Raw genomic sequence first — 21,324 nt, 5'->3', positions numbered from 1 at the left:
ATCACCATAAAATTTTACAGTGCTACAGAGGTAATGATTATATTCATGCTCTCACATCCTTTTATAGGAGGATAGAGTTAGTCAGCTTTTGTATTGAGAGAAATCTGAAGACCTGGCAGAGAGAAGTGAGAGAAAGCGAGCAGGAAGGAAGGCAAATTAAGTTTCAACTCCCTGACTCCAGTTTCCCTCCCCAGTCAGCAGGGGGCAGTAGTAACAGAGGAAGTGAAGCTTGCTCTCAACATGAAAATACATCAAGAAGAGAGGGTGAAAAGTTGCAAGAGCCTTCTCTGCTTTCCAGGGGCCGCCTTCCGGCAGGGGTAAGCGTCAGGTGTAGCTCTGAATTCCAGTTCAGTCTCCTCGACTAGCTGAAGTTGTAGCCAATATTTAGGATAATAATAGTAACTAAGGTCTGCAGACCATACTCTGAGCCAGACACTGCAGGAATCACTTTACATGCATTATTTTATACCATCCTCAGGCAAAGTAGGATGAAGTCAGTTTTGTTACTTATTCGTGTGTTTTTTTAAATGAAGAAACTGAGGCTTATGAGATTAAGTAACTTGCTCAAGGTTACTGAGTTGAAATAACTAACACTAACCAGGAACGAAAACTGGAATATTCATATTTAACCCAGGCATCAATTCTTATCTTTAGTCGATGTGTTTTTTGTGTACTTTTTTCCTTTTCTTAATTTTTTAACCTGACAAAGCAGATGCAAATATGTTTAGTTTTCTTGTTCTTACCCAAAGTATGATACATGGAATACACAATTGCCAGGTAAATTGGAACATGCCTGCGTTGCCCATAAGAGTAATTCAAGAGAAGGACAATTTTCCTCAAAAGTACTAAATTGGCTAACAGCGGTGATATTTCTGAGTAGTATTTTAAACTTAGATAGTATACAGTCTTCCTTTCTTTAAATAGTATGGCCACAAATTGGATATATACCGTTTGTGGCTCTGATCCTCTGTAGTTGTTTTGGCAAAATGTAATATAGTTAACAGCCCAGAGTTTACCAGAGAGACGGGCTTCTTCTCTCAGTTCTGCACTTCTCAGTCTAAGCCTCAGAGCCCTCACCCTAAGATGAATGTATCCTTAAGTCAGGACTCATTCAACTGTTGTGAGGGTTAAACAAGCTAATGCAGGTAAAAATATTTAGCCTGGCTCGGGCACATAGGAAGTTCTCCATAGCTGTTGTTATTCTGACACAATGTCAAAACAAGTGGAGACTTCAAACCCTCATCCAGATGTTTTGGTTCTGGGTGCCAAAAGTCCAGATGTTTGAGAAACCTCCGATAATTAATTGTTGGTAGTGTTCACTGGGATAGTTGGCACAAGCTGATCACAGATTATGTTCAAGGGCAAATGGAGGTCAATGCTCTCCCCATTCATGCACAGTCGTCCTTTGTTAGGAACAAAAATACAAAGGTACAAAGGCTTCTCCTTTCCATGTCTGCCGAAAAGATTACCAACAGTCAAAAAGCAACTTTTTTTTAGGCACTTAAATTCCTTTTAAAATATGAAATTAGAAAAAAGCATTTCTTTATTTCCTACACTTTCTTTCCAGCTTTCAAATATATCACAAAAGTCTACATAAATTCCAATATTAATTTCTTCACCTTACTGGAGTCCTGAACAGCCCAGCATTGAAAATAAAAACCCAAGATTTACCAGTCTCCCTTAATTATGGGTTTTGTGATTGTTGTTTGTACATGTACATACTATTTTAAATAGCCAGCTCCTACCTCAAAAATAAATAACTTTTGTGAACCATAAATTCCTTTAAGTAGAAAACACCTTAAAACTCTGCCCCATTTAAGAAAACTTGATATATAAAAATCATAACTTTCATAGTAAATACATTTAGAAGGCAATTATATGCATAAGAATTGACCAAAGGGAATCATTGTATAAATATTTTTCTGATAAACATAAAAATATAGCATTATTTCACACACTTAAGCTTTCTTAAACATTTCTGTTTTATTGGCCCTATTTCTACTTTTCTCTATCTTCTTATTTATTCCACAGAGTTTTATAATTTTCAGGAAATACATTAATTTCACAAATTTTTTATTCTCAAATGAGAAATTTATTTCTTTTTTATAATGTCTTGGCATATAAGAAAAAGAAATGACTTCAATTGACCAACCAGTGTACTTTTCACATAAATGTTGGTTGGTATTTTTCTTTATGTTATTCACAAGTTATTAATGACTACAAGGAAAGTTAAACCATTAAGACATGTCTTAACTTCACTCATTTGTCAATTACTTGGGTGATGTTTTTGCTGAATTGGATTATAGTTTTCAAATCCTGGAACTGTTATTGCATCATTTCTTTCTTGTTGCTATTCCTAATGTAATAGCTAAAGACACTATATGCTATCTAATACAAATATTTATTTAATATTTATTGACTATGAATTATTAACATTTTCTCCATCACTTTCCTAAGACTAGACGGACAACAAAACAATGAATCAAGCCGTCATTTGCATCATGTATCTATGTCCATGGCGTAGTAGGAAATGCTGAGTAGGAAAGAAATATGCCACTAGACAGTACACCATACAGTTACAATAGACGTAACTCAAAATTGAACTGTAGGGTCTCATGAGCTGCTCTGCTCTTGCTCCAATATACGTCTGCCTCCAGCCACTGGACACTTGGCTGGACCTGCCCCTCTGGATAGTTCCAGCAACCATTCGATTCAAAGCATCTTTTACTATAATACAAACTATTTCTCAAATAACTCGTTGCCCCTTCTGGTACCAAGAGCCTTGCTGGACCATTGTTTCCTTTTTTATTTGTTATTAAGGCCTTTCTCAGAGGCTCTCGTAATCTTTTCAGCATTTGAAATTTTATTATTTGAAATAAAACTCTTCTGAAGTCAGTAGAGGTTTCCCAATAATCCTCTTTGCTAAGATGCCAGGACTTCAGTCACTTTGGTTCCCTACTTATAGCTACATCCACTATTTTGACATACGTAACTAAATGAACGAAAGCAGGAACTATCCCATTCAAACTTGCTCGTTGCTGGAAGGGGGTTGCTCACTGTTAAAGGGGGTTACTTGGAATATAATCCGGGCAAAGCTTCTTTCTTGCAGTAACTTTAAAAGGCCTGACGTCCTTAGTGAGGCCCCTCTACCACCCACTCTGAGCCGTAAGATGTCACTAGAGTCAGCTTACTTCCTAATTCAGGGTCCCCTGACACGCTCACCCTTGACTTTGTCACCTCATAAATGTGTCACTTCCAGCACCACCTTCCTTTTTAAGAAAATGTTCTGCCCACCCTGAAGATGGAGGCGTATCTTAGAAACAGTGAACTTGAGCCAAAATAAAGGAATAAATGTACTGGACCACCTTCTATTAAGAGGCTTCAGTGCACCAGAACCTGTGACGGGCCCAGGAATAACTAAGAGAATCCCTGCCTTCCAAGAGTTTGCAGACTCAACCAGTGGTTCTCAATCCAAGGGGTACTTTCAAGCTTTAAAACCAACGAATGGCCAGGTTCCACTCCAAACTAATTAAGTCAGAATCCTTCACATGGGACCAAGGCAATAGAATTATTTAAAGCCTCCCCATGGTTCTAAAGTGAAGCCAGAATTGAAATCCACTGGAATAATAGTGAATCGCTCCCTTTTGCATAAGCACCATCAGCCATGTTGTTCTGTATCCTGAAAGCACCAAAGAACACTAAAAGGTTTCGCCATTCATTGTGGGCTAAAAATCGTGCCATCAGCATCCCCTGAGAGCGTGTTAGAAATGCAGAGTCTCAGGCCCCGCCTCAGACCCGTTGAAGGAGAATCTGTATTTTAACAAGATCTGCAGGTAATTTCAGAAAATACGGAATTGAAGCAAAAATCCTGTTCTTTAGAAGTTTCCAATCTACAGGGGAAAATACATGCAAATACAGATGATTACAAAACAATGTGTAAGTTCCATGATGAGAGGTGTACAAGTTATTCCTGGAGGACCTACCTCCAGGAAGACTGATGGAGTGGGTGGTGCTGGACAGTTGTACTTGAAGAGTACAGAGGAATCCAGAAGAGCAGATAGCAGTAAGCAATCCAGTGTTGAAACATAAGTGAACACAGGGAGTGTGAGATCGTGAAGAAGCCCTCCAAAATCCTTAGTCAAACCCTCCTCGTTCCCTCCTGCTCTGAAAGAGAATACACTTCCAGGCTAGTGATCCTCAGACTTGTCAAGGTTAAGTTTGCTCACAGAGTGCCTTGGAAATAAAAATAAGAAACCTTAGTTTTTTGGGGTTTTGTTTTTGTGGTTGTTTTTTGTTGTGTGTGTGTTTTTTAGAAAGTAATGGAAAAATGAAATGGGCCTGGTACACCAGTAACGTTTCCTAAATATTTCCTTATGCTACCTGTATTAGTCAGCCAGGCTGCCATACAAGGTACCCCTGACTGGGTGGCTTCAACAAAAGACCTTTGTTTTCTCACAGTTCTGGAAGCTGGGAGTCTAAGATCAAGGTGCCAACAAGGTTGGTGTCTGGTGGGGACTCTCTCCGTGGCTTGTAGATGGCTGTATTCTCACTCTGTCCTCACAAGGACTTTCTTCTGTGTGTGCGGAGAGAAGGAGAGATCTCTGATGCCTCTTCTTCTTATAAGGACACAAGTCCTATCGGATCAGGCCCCCTTAATATCACTCCCCACATATGTTTCCCAGATTTCTGCCCATATAAATTAGAAAACTCAAGTAGTTCTTGTGGAGTGTAGCACACCTTTTTATTTTGTTCACACTTTGTTACATAAAGATCCAGTCTACTCCTTTTAACGGTTATAGAATATTATGCTTTATGAATGAAATGAATGTTGAGATTCCACTGTTTATGGGTTATTTAGTTCACTGTTATTCCAAAGAACTGTCTTGTACTATCTCATTATACACCTGTGCAAGTGTAAATTAGATAGGAAAAGGGAATTATTGGGTACATGCATTTTTTTCTAATTTGTAGAGGTTCCATTTATTTATTTATTTTTATTAAAGTACAGTTAACATATATTAGTTTACATAGTATTATAGTATTATAGTTAACATTATATTAGTTTTAGGTGTACAACGTAGTGATTCGATGTCTACATACCTCACAAAGTGTATTTTTTAATTTTAATGAATACGGCTAAGTTGCCCTCCAAAATGGTATACTAAGTCATGCTTCCATCAGCAATGCATTAGGGTACCTGGTTCTCCACAACCTTCCTGGTACACGTCATTCTTTATATTTTACTTACATCTTTGTCAGTGGCTTATTTTCATGTTTTATTTTTTTGGCTTATTTTTTGCCAATTTGCAAGGTGAAAATAGTGTCTCATTTATTGTTTTATTATACATTTTCCTAATTAGTACTTAAATTGAGCATCTTTTCCTATTTTATTGGCCACTTGTGTATTGCCCATTTACTTATTTCACCCATTTTTTTATGTTGAGATATCTGCTCTTTTTGTATTGGTTTATAGATATTCTTTACGTATTTAAGTGGCAAATATTTTGTTTGTGAAATGTGTTGCATTTATCTTTGCTTATGGTATATCTTTTTCTTATATGAGTTTTCTCTTTTTTTATATGGTAAAATTTATCAATATTTCTTTGTTTTTGGCTTTTTTTATATATCCTTCCTGAGGTTTTATAACGTGTAAATGTTTAATTCTTTAATTCATGAAGGTGGGGTTTTTTGTTTTTTGTTTTTTGGGTGTTTTCCCATTAAATGTGAGGAGGTTGGAATTTGTTTCTATATGGAGAGCCAATTGTCCCAGTACCATTCTCCCGACTTTTGGATGTCACTTTTTATTCCAAATTCCTATGTAGGCATGAATTTGTTTCTTTATTCTCTAGTTTTATTCTTTATTCTGATCTATTTCTCATACTGACCCACACTATTACTACAAACTCGTAGTTTTCTGATATCTAGTAGGACCCATTTTCTTTACTCTCTACCAATTTTGTCTTTATTAAAATTCTTACATGTGAATTTGAGAATCAGCTTATGATGTTCTATGAAAATTCTGGCAATCACATTTAAATATAAGCTAATTTTGGAAGAAATGACATCTTTACAATATTGAGTAAAACTCTGCATAACTAAATTACTGGAAATACACTCACTGACACCCATTCATGCTGACTGAATGCACCCAGCAAGAAGAATATTTCCAGAACACCCACAGATTTCATTTCTCACCAACTGAGGTGAAAGCTTACACACTCTTTCATGACATCTGCTCTAGTTAATATTATGTATTATGCAATGTGATTAAATGTTACAGGAACCAAAGGCATGCAAAACGAGAACTGTTGTTCCTACCCAGCCTAAAGTGGACACTTTGGAAAGAGTCAATGAAGGGAAGTTGCTAAAATTAGGTGCAAGTGAGCAGTCAGTAAAATATTGCTTCATCAATACTTTTAACTTGTAGTTTCACTTCAAAGGAAGTGAAACTGCATATCTGAGATGTTGTCTTTACCGATATGACTGATACAAAAAAGTCAATGAGAAACCCAATCCCTGGCCTTGATAAAAGATGAGACTTAAAGCTCCGCTCCATAGAAAAATATTGGTGAATAAATAAATGTACAGGTTGAAGTTTGCAATAAAATATTTTAAGCTTACATTTATTTTTCTTTAATTATTCCGTGCCTTAAGAAACCTTTTATCATCAATTAACTAACTTTCAGTCTCAATCATAACAGAACAGAGTCTGTCTCCAACATTTCTCTTTACTTATCCAGGTTTTCTTCAATGGCTTTCAGTAATTGTTTTTGCAAAAACACCTGTGTAGTTTTGTTAATTTTTATTTGTAATTGCTTTATAGTTTTGCTGCTATTGTGAAAATTTTTGTTGATCATTTCTAATTGTGTTTTACTGATTAAAGGAAAGCAACTGAGTTTTAACACTGATCTTTGTATTGGTCTACTGGAAAATTGACCTATTTGATTACAATAAAATTTAGTATTTCTGCTTAAAAAGATACCACTGACAAATGTAACAGAACATGACAATTAGGAAAATATATTTTCAACACCTAAAGCAATATATGATTAATACCTAGAATACAAAAAGACTTCTGAAAATCAATATGCAAAAGATAGAAATTTCAGTAGAAAAATGGGCAAAGGGTATGAACAAGCAATTCAAAAAATGTAAAATTCGAATGGTTAACAAGGATATGCAGTGATATTAGAACACTTTAGTAATCAGAAACATTTCAGATTGACAAGTGGAGAGGTGGTTTAATGGGAAGAGGGAGAAACTATCTCCCCTGCAGCTGCGGGTATAGCTGAGTACAGCCTCCTTGGCGAGGATGTGACACTATATAGTGTAACTGAATCCACGTACAATCTGTGACTGAGTGATTCAGTGCTGAAGAGATTCAGTGCCGAAGGCCCAGTACCAGAGAGAGAAGCAACAGCCATACAGAAACGGTGTAACCAGCTCCCACAATTGCATAAGCGCGAATCCTGATAATAAATCCCTGATTTTATACCCTTCCTAGTGGTTCTCCTTCTCAGATTGAATGCCGACTAACAGAGGAGGATGCCCATCCCAGGGTTTTCCAGTATCAGAAATAAGTAGGCAATCTAGGGGCTTGTTATGGACTTAATATGTACGTATTCCAAAATTCATATCTGGAAAACCTAACCATATTATAACAATGTGATAATATTTGGAGATTGGACCTTTGGGAGGTGATTAGGTCATGAGGGTGGAGTCCTCATGAATGGGATCAGTACACCTATACAAAAGACCCCAAAGAACCCTCTCGTCCCTTCTGCCATGTGAGAACACAGCCAGAAGATGGCTGTCTATGAACTAGGAAGTGGGCCCTCACCAGACAGTGAATCTGCCAGCACCTTTACCTTAGACCTCCAGCTTCCAGAATTAAGAGAAATCACTATTTCTGACTCCACAGGGCTTTGCACATGTTGTTGTATCTAGAACACACTTCCTTCCCTCCTCTACTCATCCTACTTGTCTTGCTCTTTGTCACTTTGTAGTAACAGATCTCTTCACTTAACTCTGGGACTATGTTTCATAGCTTTATATTTTCTAAACACATGTAAACACTCCTTCAAAGAATTTATCGCAGGTCCAGCTTTATAATTTCCTTTTGTGGTTGTTTAAAATACATCCTTCTACACTACAGTGGTACCTCAGTTTTCGAATGTAATCCACAAGCTCTGAAACATTCGAAAACAACTGACAGCTAGGGCTCAGGATCTTGCACTGAGGGAAAGCCATGTGACATATGCGACTTCTGAGTCGTGTTCAAAAACCGAAGCATTTACGTCCAATTTACGGTATTCATAAACCAAAATGTTCGTCAACAGAGATGTTCGAAAACCGAGGTACTACTGTATAAGCTTCAGGAGGATAGGGCTGCATGTGTTTGTCTCACCACTGTATGCCAAAACCTGGCCTACTTAATGCTCAATAAAAATATATTGACTGAATGAGTGAATTTATTTTTTGTTGGTTGCTTGCTTACTTGCTTGATTAGTTTAAGTCAATGATGTAACAGGAGTAGAAAACTGGCTTCAATTAAAGCAGATTCTTAGCCATTACCTGGCATTCCCGGGCCTACTTCTAGGTCCATCTATATTCACAGATTAAACTCAGATTTATATATTCTAGTTCTGGGCCTTTGCGGTTTGTAAAATTGCTGACAGTTGTGACAGCTGTCTTCTGTCTGCCCTTCTTTCTATGCTTTTTCTTCCTTCACCCTCCTTCCCTCATTCTTTCTCCTCTCCTTTAATGAGACTACGAAGACATCCTATGATCAGTTTTGTTAATAACCCTTCAGCCTAAATAGACTAAATTATAATCCACTGAATAATTCTCTGTCCAGGAGATGGACCACATTATATTAATAATCCTTTCTAGACACATAATTTAAAGATTGAATATCACTTCTTTAATGCTCCTGCTAAGAAAATTATAAATTAAATTGTTCTTTATTTTAAAAAATTGCTATTTATGAAACCTGCTGTTAAACTGAGATTAATGTCCTATATCTAAAGTATAAATTACCTAATAATTCCTCCCACCACACAGCTCAGGAATTTAGAAATCCTGTATCAGGATTTCCTCCGTAAATGTATGTCATGAATCTCAGCCTTCTTCAAAATGGCATTTTAGAGCTGTGTAATACAACTAATTCCATCCCAAATGTCTCAGCTTAGATAAAACTCAAAGGTTCTGCATATCCTAGCCCTTTCCTCCCCACTTCTCTTTTATTCTCTCTCTCCTCGTTTAATTCTTGAGAACACACAAACATATTACAAACTTAAATATATTTTAATTCATCTATCTTTTCGTTTTAAAAATGGTTAAATATTGGTATTTTTAAAGTAGTCAAATCTCTTATTTCCTTATAAACCAAATCCTAAAATTTTAAAAAATATAAGGAGAAACTCTTTCCATTCTTGATTTTTAAAAATGTGGAGGCACTTCCTGAATTGGATTTCAAATCTTGAATCCAAGGCTCTCGGGGTTTAGGCTCAGAATTCTATCATCCAGGAGAAACAAACTAGTAAAATTTCACATAACGTATTAAGTATATATTGCCCATTTGGTGACCCATGCACATTTTTACTAAGTTATCTTTCCTTCGTTCTATATAAGCTAAGAAGTCTTGCTTTGAAAGCTGGTAGTGAATCATTTGGTAAAATGAACAAGTTTCTGGAAATGCAAATGATTATCTCCTAATCCACCTTTTAAGATGCAGGGAGTATTGAAATGCTTTGTAAAACAGAGGCACAAAGTGAGTCTATAAAATGTTAGGAATAGATTTTAGGAAGGCAGAAACCCCTCTTTCTTCAAGCATCATGGCCAACTGCTCTATTGATTACTATGTAACAAATCACCCCCAAACAGCATGGATTTAATAAACAAAAATTTAATATTATCTCTCAGATGTTCTGTGGTTTGACTGGGGCATAGTTCCCTGGTTCTCCCTTGGAATCTCTGCTGGGGTTGGTTGAATCAGATACCAGCTGGGGCTGCAGCTTGAAAGCTCAACTGCCCTGGGCGTACAAAATGGTCCCCTCAAATGGCTAGCAGTTCATACTGGTTGTCAACTGGAAGCTCAGCTAAGGGGCTTTGGTTTCCCCTCACAGGAGCCTCCCATGGGAAACCTGGGCTTTCTTAAAGTAAGAGGAAATCCAAGCTACCAAGAGGTCTAGGTGGAAGCTGCAAAATTTCTTATGGGACCTAGCCTCAGAAGGTTCCAGAATAGTATTTATGCTACATTCTGTTGAATATCTAAGAACAGCTGTGATTTACAAAGAAAGGAACTAGGTTCCACGTCTTAATGGAGAGTGGCAGAGCCACATTGCAGAACATCTGAGAAAGGAGATGCTTTAGCAGTCCTCTTTGAAAAATACAATCTGCTTCACCAGTTCAGCCCACCTTAAATCTAAATGAGATAGAACTTCTCAGTAACAACGCAAGATTGATCAGAGACAGTTTGACCACTACATTTTAGGATGACATGGAAAGGTAATGTCCTGGGGTAAATTGTATACCCACAAAATTCATATGTTAATGTCCTAACCCCCAGTACCTCAGAACGTGACCTTATTTGGAGATAAGTCTTTACAGAGATGATCAAGTTAAAATGAGGCCATTAGGTTGGGCCCTAATGCAGTATGACTGATGTCCTTATAAAAACGGAATATTTAGACACAGAGACAGACACACACACAGGGAGAATGCTGCATGAAGATGACGTTGGAGTTTAGAGTGGTGCGTCTACAAGCCAAGGAACACAAAATATTGTTAGCGAACCAGCAGAAGTTAGGAGAGAGGAATTGAACAGATTCTCTCTCACAACCCTCAGAAGGAACCAACCCGGCTGGCATCTTGATCTCACACATCTAGCCTCCAGAACTATGAGATAATAAATTTATGCTTTTTGAAGCACTCAGCTTGCGGTAATTTGTTACTGGGGCCCCCAGAAACGAATACAGGTAACAACATTAGAGCAGGGGACCTGAACTTTCTCCAGGAATTACACACACCCAAATATCAACCAACTTCTTTGTAGGCACTAATCACAGGCAAGCTCAAAATGAAAAAGAATATTAAAAGAGTTTCTCCTGAGATCAATAAAAGATCTCAAAATTGTCCAGCTTCACATCCCACTAATCCTGAATTGTATGGTTCCTTTATTTTCCTTTTCTTTCTTTCTTCCTTCCTTTCCTTGCTTTCGCTCTCTGCCCTAAGCATGACACTTCTTTCCCCCGGCCAAGGTTCTCCTTCATAGTCAAAATCAATAGATAATGAAGATAACATTGTTGGTGGAGAGTAGTGGTCGGTCCTTCAATTTGAGCAATTGTCAGCATCACGGGGAGGGCTGGACAACACCAATCACCAGGCCCCACTCCAGAGTTTCTGTTTCAGTAGGTGTGTGGGAGAGGCTGACACTTTGAATTTCTAACATGTTTCCAGGTGGTGCTGAGGCTGTTGGTCTGGAGACCACACTTTGAAAACCACTGGTGTAAGTGTTCTACTCAGCAATCACATGCCAAACTACCCCTTTACACATATTCACCTGCTTCTCACTGAAAATGGTATATGTTTACTACAGCTTCCTTTTTTATGTGCCCCTAATTTTGTTCATTGTCCCATTAAATTTGGGGGAAATGAGAAAGAGGGACAGAGAGAGAGGGAGGGAGGGAGGGAGGGAGGGAGGGAGGGAGAGAGAGTGGGAGAGAGAGAGAGAGAGAGAGAGAGAGAGAGAGAGAAGTTTTGAAATTCTTAAAATCCACACCTCAACCAGGAAAGTCAGACATTGGTTTGTTTTGTGTCCTATGTGTAAATATTGCTCACTCCCTACACAGTCCAGTCTAGAAAGATGAGAACAGAAATATATTCCATGAGCAGATTCCTTCTAAGCAGCCCCACAATCCTGCATGAATGTCTAGCAGAAAAGAGTTAGAAGGAGAGGCAGAGGGAACTTGATTTTTCCCGGACAGCCTTCCTCCAGGACCAGCTGAGTGTGTCCAAAGCACTGGGCAGGAAGCACACGACCCGCCTGCAGTGTCTGTGAGGACGGCAGGGGCGACAGGCTAGCTGTGGCCTTACACCTGCGCTCTGCGCACCGGTGGTGCACACTGGCGGCTTCTAGGCCCTCACTGTCTCCCTGCGATTGGCCATTTGTAATCAGCGGTACGTAGCCCAAAATCAGACTCACAGGCAGCAGGGCCCGAATGGAGCTATAAATAAAATAACAAGTATATTTCAAAGGGACCTAATTCTGCTGCTGCTGGGATCCTGACGGAGGAATGGGAGTCCGGGGACCTGCACAGTCTGTCTTTCTGTGCCATCCTGGCTGAAAGGTCCTCTGCACATTAACACCCAACAGGTGCACTGCCAAGGTTGTTTTCCTTCCTTAGCTCCCGAGGAAATCATAAACCAAATATATTACTAGAGGATGGTTTCTGGGGTGTCCTGTGAACAAACGGAGAGGAAAAATGGATCAGCAACTGGCCAGCAGGGACAGTAAATCAACAGACGAAAGGAAGAGGTTGAGGAGACTCTCACAGGCCTTCAGGGCGCAGCCAAGGACAAGCCCCGTCAGTCAGGGCCTGAGCACTAATGTCAAAGCCAGCTGGTGCCCGCAGCCTGCTGGCTCTGCGGAAATGATTGAGCCGTCTGTTAGCTGCTGGGGGGCCACTGGAGGCCAATGCGATGCCGAGGGCAGCGTGCTGTTCCTCAGCCCCAAACTGCCATTCCCCAGAGCTCTAGTTCGGCTTTCCTGTTGGTCTTCGGCGCTCAGGACCTGTGAGTCTCAGCTCCTCAAAGGTCAGTGAGAAAAAAGACATGACTAGTCATTCCTACATCAGACAATGTGATGGCCGCAAGATTGATTTGTTCAGGTTCACACGTACTCCTTCCAGGCAAATGAAAACCATTTTCTTCCTAGATCATAGTGGGGTTTGTCACAGGGGGTGACTGGAATAAGGGAAGCTGGGAAAACAACCAGAAGGGGGCCGTGCAGGAAACCCTCTGGATGTACCATGGGGTTTGACTGCATGCAAGCCATGGGAGTCTTAGCACGATTTTCATGTTTTTCCTGCCTGCAGATATTTATTCTTCCCCAAATGAGATGGAATAAGGAGAGCAGATAACATCCCAATCAAGCTGAGCATTTCTGAAAGACATGATTAGAAGTGTGATCTGAAAATCAAAATACTCTTGAGACTTTAGCCTCCTACTCACATAGAATGGAAGAGATTACCTTGATCATAATAATAGTTATATTTACTTTGTGTTTTCTATGTGCCAGGCACTGTACTAAGGATTGTAACTGCCCTGCCCCTTAATCTTCATGACACCAATGGGAACATACTATTCTGAATCCCATTTTGCAGATAAGAAATCTGAGGCATGGGGAATTTTAATAACTTGTCCAAGATTAACTCCAGGCTCTTTCACACTTTGATCCGATGTCTTCATTCCCTTATCCAAAAAATATTCATTGAGCTGCCACTAGGTGCCCGAAACTTGCCAAACACCAAGCATTGTTGAGAAGAGATAAGCGACCTTTCAACAAGGTGACCTTTTGTACCCCTTGTTGATAGAGATCTTCAAAAAATTAATTAAAATAATTTTAGCTATTATAAAAACCACTCACTATTTTCCCAGTGCTTCCTGTTTTACTTACAAGTTTACTGTTTCAATGATTTCATAATGAAAGGATAGCAACGTCAGCTTTGTCATTTTGACAGAAGTCAATTTACAATGAAGGAAATGATAAGGTATGTGGGATTTGGGCACAGCAGACACCCTGAAGACATTGCTTCCTGGTGCAGCCTAAAGAATATAGTCTGTGTTTCTCTCTGTCTCTGTCTTTCTCTGTCTCTCTGTCTCTCTGTTTTTCTCTCTCTCTCTCTCTCTCTCTCTCTCTCTCTCTCTCTCTCTCTCTCTCTCTCTCTCACACACACACACACACACACACACACACACACACACACACACGGTATGATTCTTTAAGCCTGCCCTAGAAGCACCCTAGAAGCATCAGTGCAAGTTCTTAAGCTCTCTGTATTATTCCAGTCACAGTAATTTCTGGGATCAAGAGATCACTATATCAAGGGACCATGTAAACATCACTTTCACAGCCCCAGTCTTTGGCTCATGTCCATTTCGAGAAAGTTTTTCAGCAAATTGGAGCAAATTTCTCATAAGCTTGAAGAAATTAAGCCCAACAGTCCAGGTCTCCATTCTTCCAACGTGTGTGGGTGTTTTGGGGAACATAGTTACAAGTGGCTGTCAGCAGTAAGTCTAAAACTAAGAAAAAAGGAAGCCCTGATTTATGACCCAGAGTTACATTTCAAAAACGTAATGAGTGCAGGCATACAAGTACCACACACACACATGCATGCACACAAACACAGACACCACTCACATACATACTTATAAATACAACCGTATGCCACTTCTATGTACAACCACCTATCCTACAGACACACTACATATGACATATATATACGCACACACACACACACACACACATACACACACATGAACACACATACTCAGAAAATATACCCTGATACAGTTGTTCAAAAAATATCTAGACACAGTTAATACTCAGAAGATTAACTGTTTAATGACAGGAATTCAGAACTTAACCTTACTCTTTTCTTTGAGATTCTAAGTGACATTTGTAAAAATACTATCTTATAAGAGACTATTTCATCCATGCAAGAGGCTCTTGTATCTATGGGTACTAAAACAATATCCTTGATGGTGAAAAATAAAACAGTAGTTATGTATATAGCAACTTATTATGTGCTATGAACTACCACTGAACTCAGTTTGCTCTTGGTTGTTTGGAGGTTTGTACTAAGTGAAAAAGGGTGGTGGAAAATTATTTTCATTGATTTTTTTTGAGATAACTATTTTGTGGACAGGATAAAGGCAATATCATTCTATTGCCTGATTCCTTAAGGGTTACAAAGATACCATGTTGAGAATCACATTGCTGATCAAAATCAGGAAAGAAGCTCCAGGAATAAGAAGTCATTTCTACCTTTTAGCATGTTTCAGTTACTTTGTGAGATCCAAAACCATTTTTTATGATTTCCTATTCCCTGTAGATACTTTCAAATTTTTTGTTTAATGTTTAAGCTTTTTAAGCATAGTTGTTTTATAACCTATGTCTGATAATTCCAAAATCTGATATCTGTGCTGACTGATGTCTGCTAGTGCCTATTGTTTATGCAATTTTTACTCATTGCATTGTTTCCTTGAGTGCCTAGTCATCTTTGAGTGTATGCTGGTCAATGTCCTTAAAAAATAATCTGCAACACAGGAAGAGTAGTTTCCTCCACCACAGAGGCTTTGTGTTTACTTCTGCCAGATATCTGCGACACTGCTAGACAGGGACCACCTCAAACCAAGGCTTGAGGTTCTAGGGTTTAGCCAGGTTATATATGTCCAGGGTATAATATGTACCAGCCTATATTTATCTCAGGGATAAGTTTTCATTATTTTCCCCTCCTTTCCTTCTATTCTCCTGCTATGCTTAACACCAATGAAGTCAATTCTGCACTTCCTAACATTTAGTTCTACAGCTTTTTGGGTTCCCATTTAATTAGTGAGAGTATCCCATAAAACTCCTAATCTTCAGCATGCCCTGCCTCTCTACTTCTGACTCTCTTGCTCCACTGAATCACTGACCCAAAATCCAAGTGTGTGGCATGGGCAAATACTTTAAGGGCCCGGGCAGCCTGGGTGTTCCCATATTCTACTTCCCTTTCTAGATACTGGCTTTCATCCATAACTTGACCTGGAATTCTCTTTTCTTTTCTTTCCTTTTTGGCTCTTCGAAGATTTTAAGTTGATTTTTCAATGAAAATTTTATCCAGCATTTTTTATTATTTTTAACAAGTAGATCTGAATAATCTAGACCACAATTACCAGAAAGAGTTTATAAGGGATATTTTCAATTTGGAAGTCACATGGAAAATCTACTATTTAAATGCTTCTAAACTATGTGTTTCCCACAATATTTTGAGTCTCATTAGAGAGCTTTGTGGTATACTGCACATAATTTCATGTTAGTATCATACCTGAGACTCTTGACTATACTGATTATAAATGATAAATGGCTTGGGGGAAAAAACCCAAATAAACTTCAAAATGGCTCTTGAATTAGCTACATTTCACACATTGTGTATCAGCCATCATGTAATATCTAAATTTTTTGACAAAAACTCTCCCTATCATTTTCCATTATGAGAGATTTTTGAAAGCATGGTACGAGCACTTGGCAAAATGACTTTTTAAGGCAACTTATCTGATTGAGACTTTCCCCAGATTTATTTTAGATTCTATTTTCTCATATAACCACATGGTCCACTTAGATTCAGTTGACTAGTAATTCATTGAAAAGGCAGACACTATATTTTACCTTGCAAGGAAAAACCTAGGGGTCTGTCTGGTTCCTTTAAAAATGAACTATTTTTGATTAGTTGGTTTTTTCCCAGTTCTAATGTCAAAAACAATGGTCCCTGAATAAAGAAAATGCCAAAGAGTAAAAACAAGGCAATGCATTTAAATTGTAGAATTACTTTTTAAAAATAAGATTGGAGTGGACTGCAATTTTAAAACTCAACCACATTTTAATTCTATCTTGTACAAGGTCATTGCACACATGATTTGAGTTCTCCTTAGAGCCTTCCCATCTCTTCCTAGGAGGCTGAAGAATTTATAGAAACAAAATAGGCACGGACATTTCTTAGAAAATATGCAATGCAGTTCATCCAGAATGACGTTTTAGAGGTTATTTTGTCCTCCCTGGTCTCATATAAGTCATGCTGATGCAGTAAAATATTTGTAAAATTCATAACCAAAGTGTTCTGTTATATATAAGAAAAAAAATTAAGTACTTCCAGCCATAGTCCTAACAAGACCAGTCTCAGCTTCACATTCCCTATGAATAATGAAAATGCTCTTCTTGAGCAAATATGAGATTTTAATTTTATTAGTCCTGATACTAGGAAAATCCCCTCATGTACTCATCCTCTTTGGAAGGTACCTTTGGGATTATTATTAGATAACTCAGGACTGAGCATTTGAAAATAGAGTGCTTTTCATACAGTAAACCACTCAGCCCTTTATCCATCTCAATTCTAGTTTCTAACCATGGCAGTCACAAAAAGACAGATACTGTCAATGTCATATTAGAGAAAACAAAGCTGGTTTTCTTTTGATTTACCTGCTACCACTGAGTATTTCCAGAAAACCATGCTTTTACAGAGCACACTAGGATCATAAATGTGTTAATGCACAAACCATCCCATTATTCTTGCTATCTCCTCCAGAGAAGGAAATGATGATAGAGAGAGATTAATGGATGGACCAAAAGCCATCCAGGAAATTAGTAACAGGTCTGGGATTAAACTTCTGAGTTCCTGCCACCCACTGTTAAGTAGAAGTCAATAGTCCACTCCACCTCTCCAGATTCCATTTCAAGCTGCAGTGGAAATGTGGGAGGGGAGGGTACTGCTCATTAGGCCTGGCAGCTAGGTATGCATGTCATCAGCTAAGACACAATTGTGAAAACAGTCATGGAACCCATTTCCATCCCAAGTTACTTAGAAGCCTCTTGCTGTCACAAAGATGTCATCCCAATAAAGAAATCTGAAGGCATAACCCAGAGAAATACTGGGGCTATTTGAACTGCAAACCCCAAGCTACATTATTTTTATATCCATGCAGAACAATGCTACGAATTGTCTCACAGAGGAGGGAATAGCTTGAGAGTCATATTAAAGTCATAAACAGAATGTAGGATGGGGAAATAGAGGTCCGGGATTGGCTCAATGGCTTCTCCATGACTTTTTTATATGATGGCGACTGATGACTCACAGTGGGCTTGTATCAGTGTTCAGGCACAAGGGCCAAATGTCTCACACAGGGAGTTGTTTATGAAATGGAGTTAGAAGACCTGAAAGAGGTTACTATGTCTGCTACTTTCTGGCAGGATGATCACGGGCAAGTTACTTACCTTTCTGTGACCTCATTTTTACCATATGTGTCTGGAATCCAAATCCCTTAAGCCTGATATACAACATAGGTTAACGTGAAGATAAAATGAGAAGGCAAAAGATATACTGAAAGCCGTAAGACCCTAAACGGAATTATAATAGTTGAATATAAGAGCATCCAGAATAATTCTTTAAAACGTCAACCTCTTTAAGCAATAGATCGATACACGCTTATATATCTATGATGAACTAAATGTCTTATTTCTTAGTTGTTTGCTTTTAGAACAGCAGTCGGTTTGGTGGCAGGAACACAGCCATTGGAGCCAGAGAGACCTGACTCCAAATCCTAATTCTGCTACTTTCTAGCCATGAACTCTCTGATAACGAACCGACCGAGTCTCTCTGAGACTCAGTTTCTTCATTTGTAAAATACAAGCACCAATACCTACCCTAAAGAGTCTCATAAGAAAAAGTGATGTCGTATGTGCAGGTTTGGACCACTGCACATAGGAGGTAGTTAAAATATGTCAACTATAATTATTATCCAAATGAATTACGCAGAACTGTATTATATAGAACTCTGTCCCTACCCATACATCAGTATAAGTAGTGCCGTAGCCCATCGCGCTCAAGGTTCTGGATTCTGTTAAGAGTAAAGGTTTTGCTTTGGATGGACTGATTTACTAGCCACTGGCCCCCGACATTAAACACAGGAGTGTAAATCTCTTGCAGTGGGTGGAGGGGGATGGACGCTGGGGTACATCCGAGAAGGTAGTATTACAGGAAAAAGGCCTGAAGCCATCATGAGTGTACCTAAGCCTGGCCCTTTGGGAAGGGAGCTTATCACAATATAGCTGGGGTAGCGTCTCCAGCCTGGAGCTGTCTTTCATTAATTCATCAAATATATACCTTTTATGTACAGTGCCAAGTACAAAGCAGGGTTTTTTAAAAATGTTATAAATTTTTAAAATATAAGGTATGGCCCCTACCTTCCAGAAACTCATCATCTAGTTGGTTAAACAGGATTCTTGCTCATGTGACAGCTCCATAACAGCCTCCTGCCGACCGTGGCCAAGATGAGACCAGGCAAATCATTGGGCCATGTCTCTTCTGCAGGTCAAATGCAGAGCTCAGGAGCTCACAGACATACTGCACTTGCAGGGCAACTCAGTGTGTCTCCTGCTCCGTGGACCTAACTCTGGCTCCCTGAGAAAGTCAGCAGAATCCATGTTCTCCCTGTACCACCACTCACCACTTGCACAAAAGATTTCCAGTGTAAGTCAGTGATCGTCCAAGTGAAGAGGTACTGGGAAGGGTGAACTCCATTCCCAATCAGGCTATTAGCACACAAACATGCATGTGTGTGGACGCGCACGCACACACACACACACACTTCCAGCTGCTTCTAACATGACTCAGCACACATTGGAACATTAGTCCTAGTGTCTCTAAGTAAGTCCTGTGTTTCCAGTCCCCCTCTTTCAATAGATCAAACGTTTGGTCTTCAAAAGAAGGGACTCCCCTTTCTTTTCCTTACATTTTAGTTCCTTTCTCTATCAATAGTTGGAACGTTACTGAAACTTCAGTGACAGCCATTATTTTCCCATCTGTTTGCAAAAATTCTCTCGATTTTCCTCAACAGTTCTTCTTGGCATTGAATTGCTTACCTTCATCAAATACAAAAAAAGGGGGGGTACGGGTGGGGTAGAAAGTATCAGAGCATTTGAGGAAGTATAATCATTTGCTAAGCCTTACATTTTAAAGTGATTAGCTAAGGTTTCAGAAATTTCTCAGAGTGACTGTAGCATGGAACCAAATAAAAAACCACAGAGATATTTGTAGTTTAAATGTTCTTTAAGTAACTGCATTATTACCACAGCACCTCAGAGTCTTCCCCTTTTTGCAGATTGCACATTGTCACCACTTCCTAAATAGCTGGCCTTATTAAAACACTACAGGCTTTTATAACAATGTTTCATGCTTTGAATAATTTAATAAGTGTGTTGAAAGGGGAAGACCTGGTTTTGTCTTACAAAATCCTATCTGTGGGTTTACCACCTAAAAGAAAGAAATCAATTTAAAACGTGTATGGCATATGTACTATGTACCCAAAACCTTGCTTGATAGATGGAGAAGAACTTACAAAGAAGATGGCAGAGATCACTAACACCCTCAAAATGTTATAATGAGAGTTTCAGGAATTGGGTGTTTCAACGGGTTGAAAGAAGGAGAAACCATTGGGTGCCAAGGCTCCTCCCCAAACTGCTGTTCACTGCTGCTCCTTTTAGTGATTGGCTTTGCCCTTGACTGTTCTTATGAAGCCAAGTTATCACAATCTATAGTGGGATAATGTTTTCCATCAGCTCAGTTGTGTTCTTGTTCTTGTGTAAATATTATATTGATACTTATCGGTTCCCCACCAAGAGATTAAAGGTGGTCAGAATGCTCGGTTATGTCACTGCTGTGCCTTGAGCCAGCCACAGTGGCTATTGAAGGGTGGAGGCCCATTGACAGACAGGAAGGAAAGTTGGTCCTTTCCCTGGCGGCCTTGTGCCCAAGTTAATGATTCTACAATAAGGGTTTATTCCCTTGGAGAAAGTGTCCCCTTAGAACAGGGATGGGGTGGTGTGAGCATTTTCCGTCTTCATGGCAGAGTATTTTGCAGTAGGCTTTGTTTTTTTTTTTTTCTTCTTTCTGCTTATTCTTGGCCTCGACACACAAGTAAAAAATGCATCTCAGGTAAGTTAAAAACAACTTTAAGCCCCAGGGGCAAATGCTCTATAACCGGAGACCCAACCAGAATGCTGCTGCCTGAGCCTGGCCTTGGTCTTGGTTCCATAACACACTAGTTAAAATTCTTATCGTCGCCCGATGACAATCAGTCTCTAGGAATCTGGAATGGTTGCAAACCCGCCATTTCCTGCAATTCATCAAAACCTGGTCTCCAAATGGTTTTGACTTTCTTCAGAAATATCATCATACATCACAGTCATGGGAGTCCCCTGTGCTCGTCTTCCCCATTACGGCTGGGTCACCTTTCAGAGCACTTATTTTCACTGGGAAAATGTAGGATGGAGTGACCTCTGATGAGACATGTCTAATCTAAGAGAGACGGTTAGTCATGATCTAAATTGCAGATAAATTCAATGAGCTTATCTCCCAGAAGAGCTAGAGCGGGACAAAACAAAACAACCAAAAAAACTTAGTACCCAAACACCCTGTGGTTTAGGAGAGAAAAAAAATAAGAATCCCTAGATTGAATGAAAACAGGATAAAGATTCAGGGAAAGCCAAGTGTCCTCAGGGCAAGGTGG

Source organism: Rhinolophus hipposideros, assembly GCF_964194185.1.
Source record: "Rhinolophus hipposideros genome assembly, chromosome: 26".
In the NCBI taxonomy this organism is placed as follows: Eukaryota; Metazoa; Chordata; class Mammalia; order Chiroptera; family Rhinolophidae; genus Rhinolophus; species Rhinolophus hipposideros.
The sequence above is the reverse complement of the archived record's forward strand: the minus strand, read 5'-3'. Positions refer to the sequence as shown.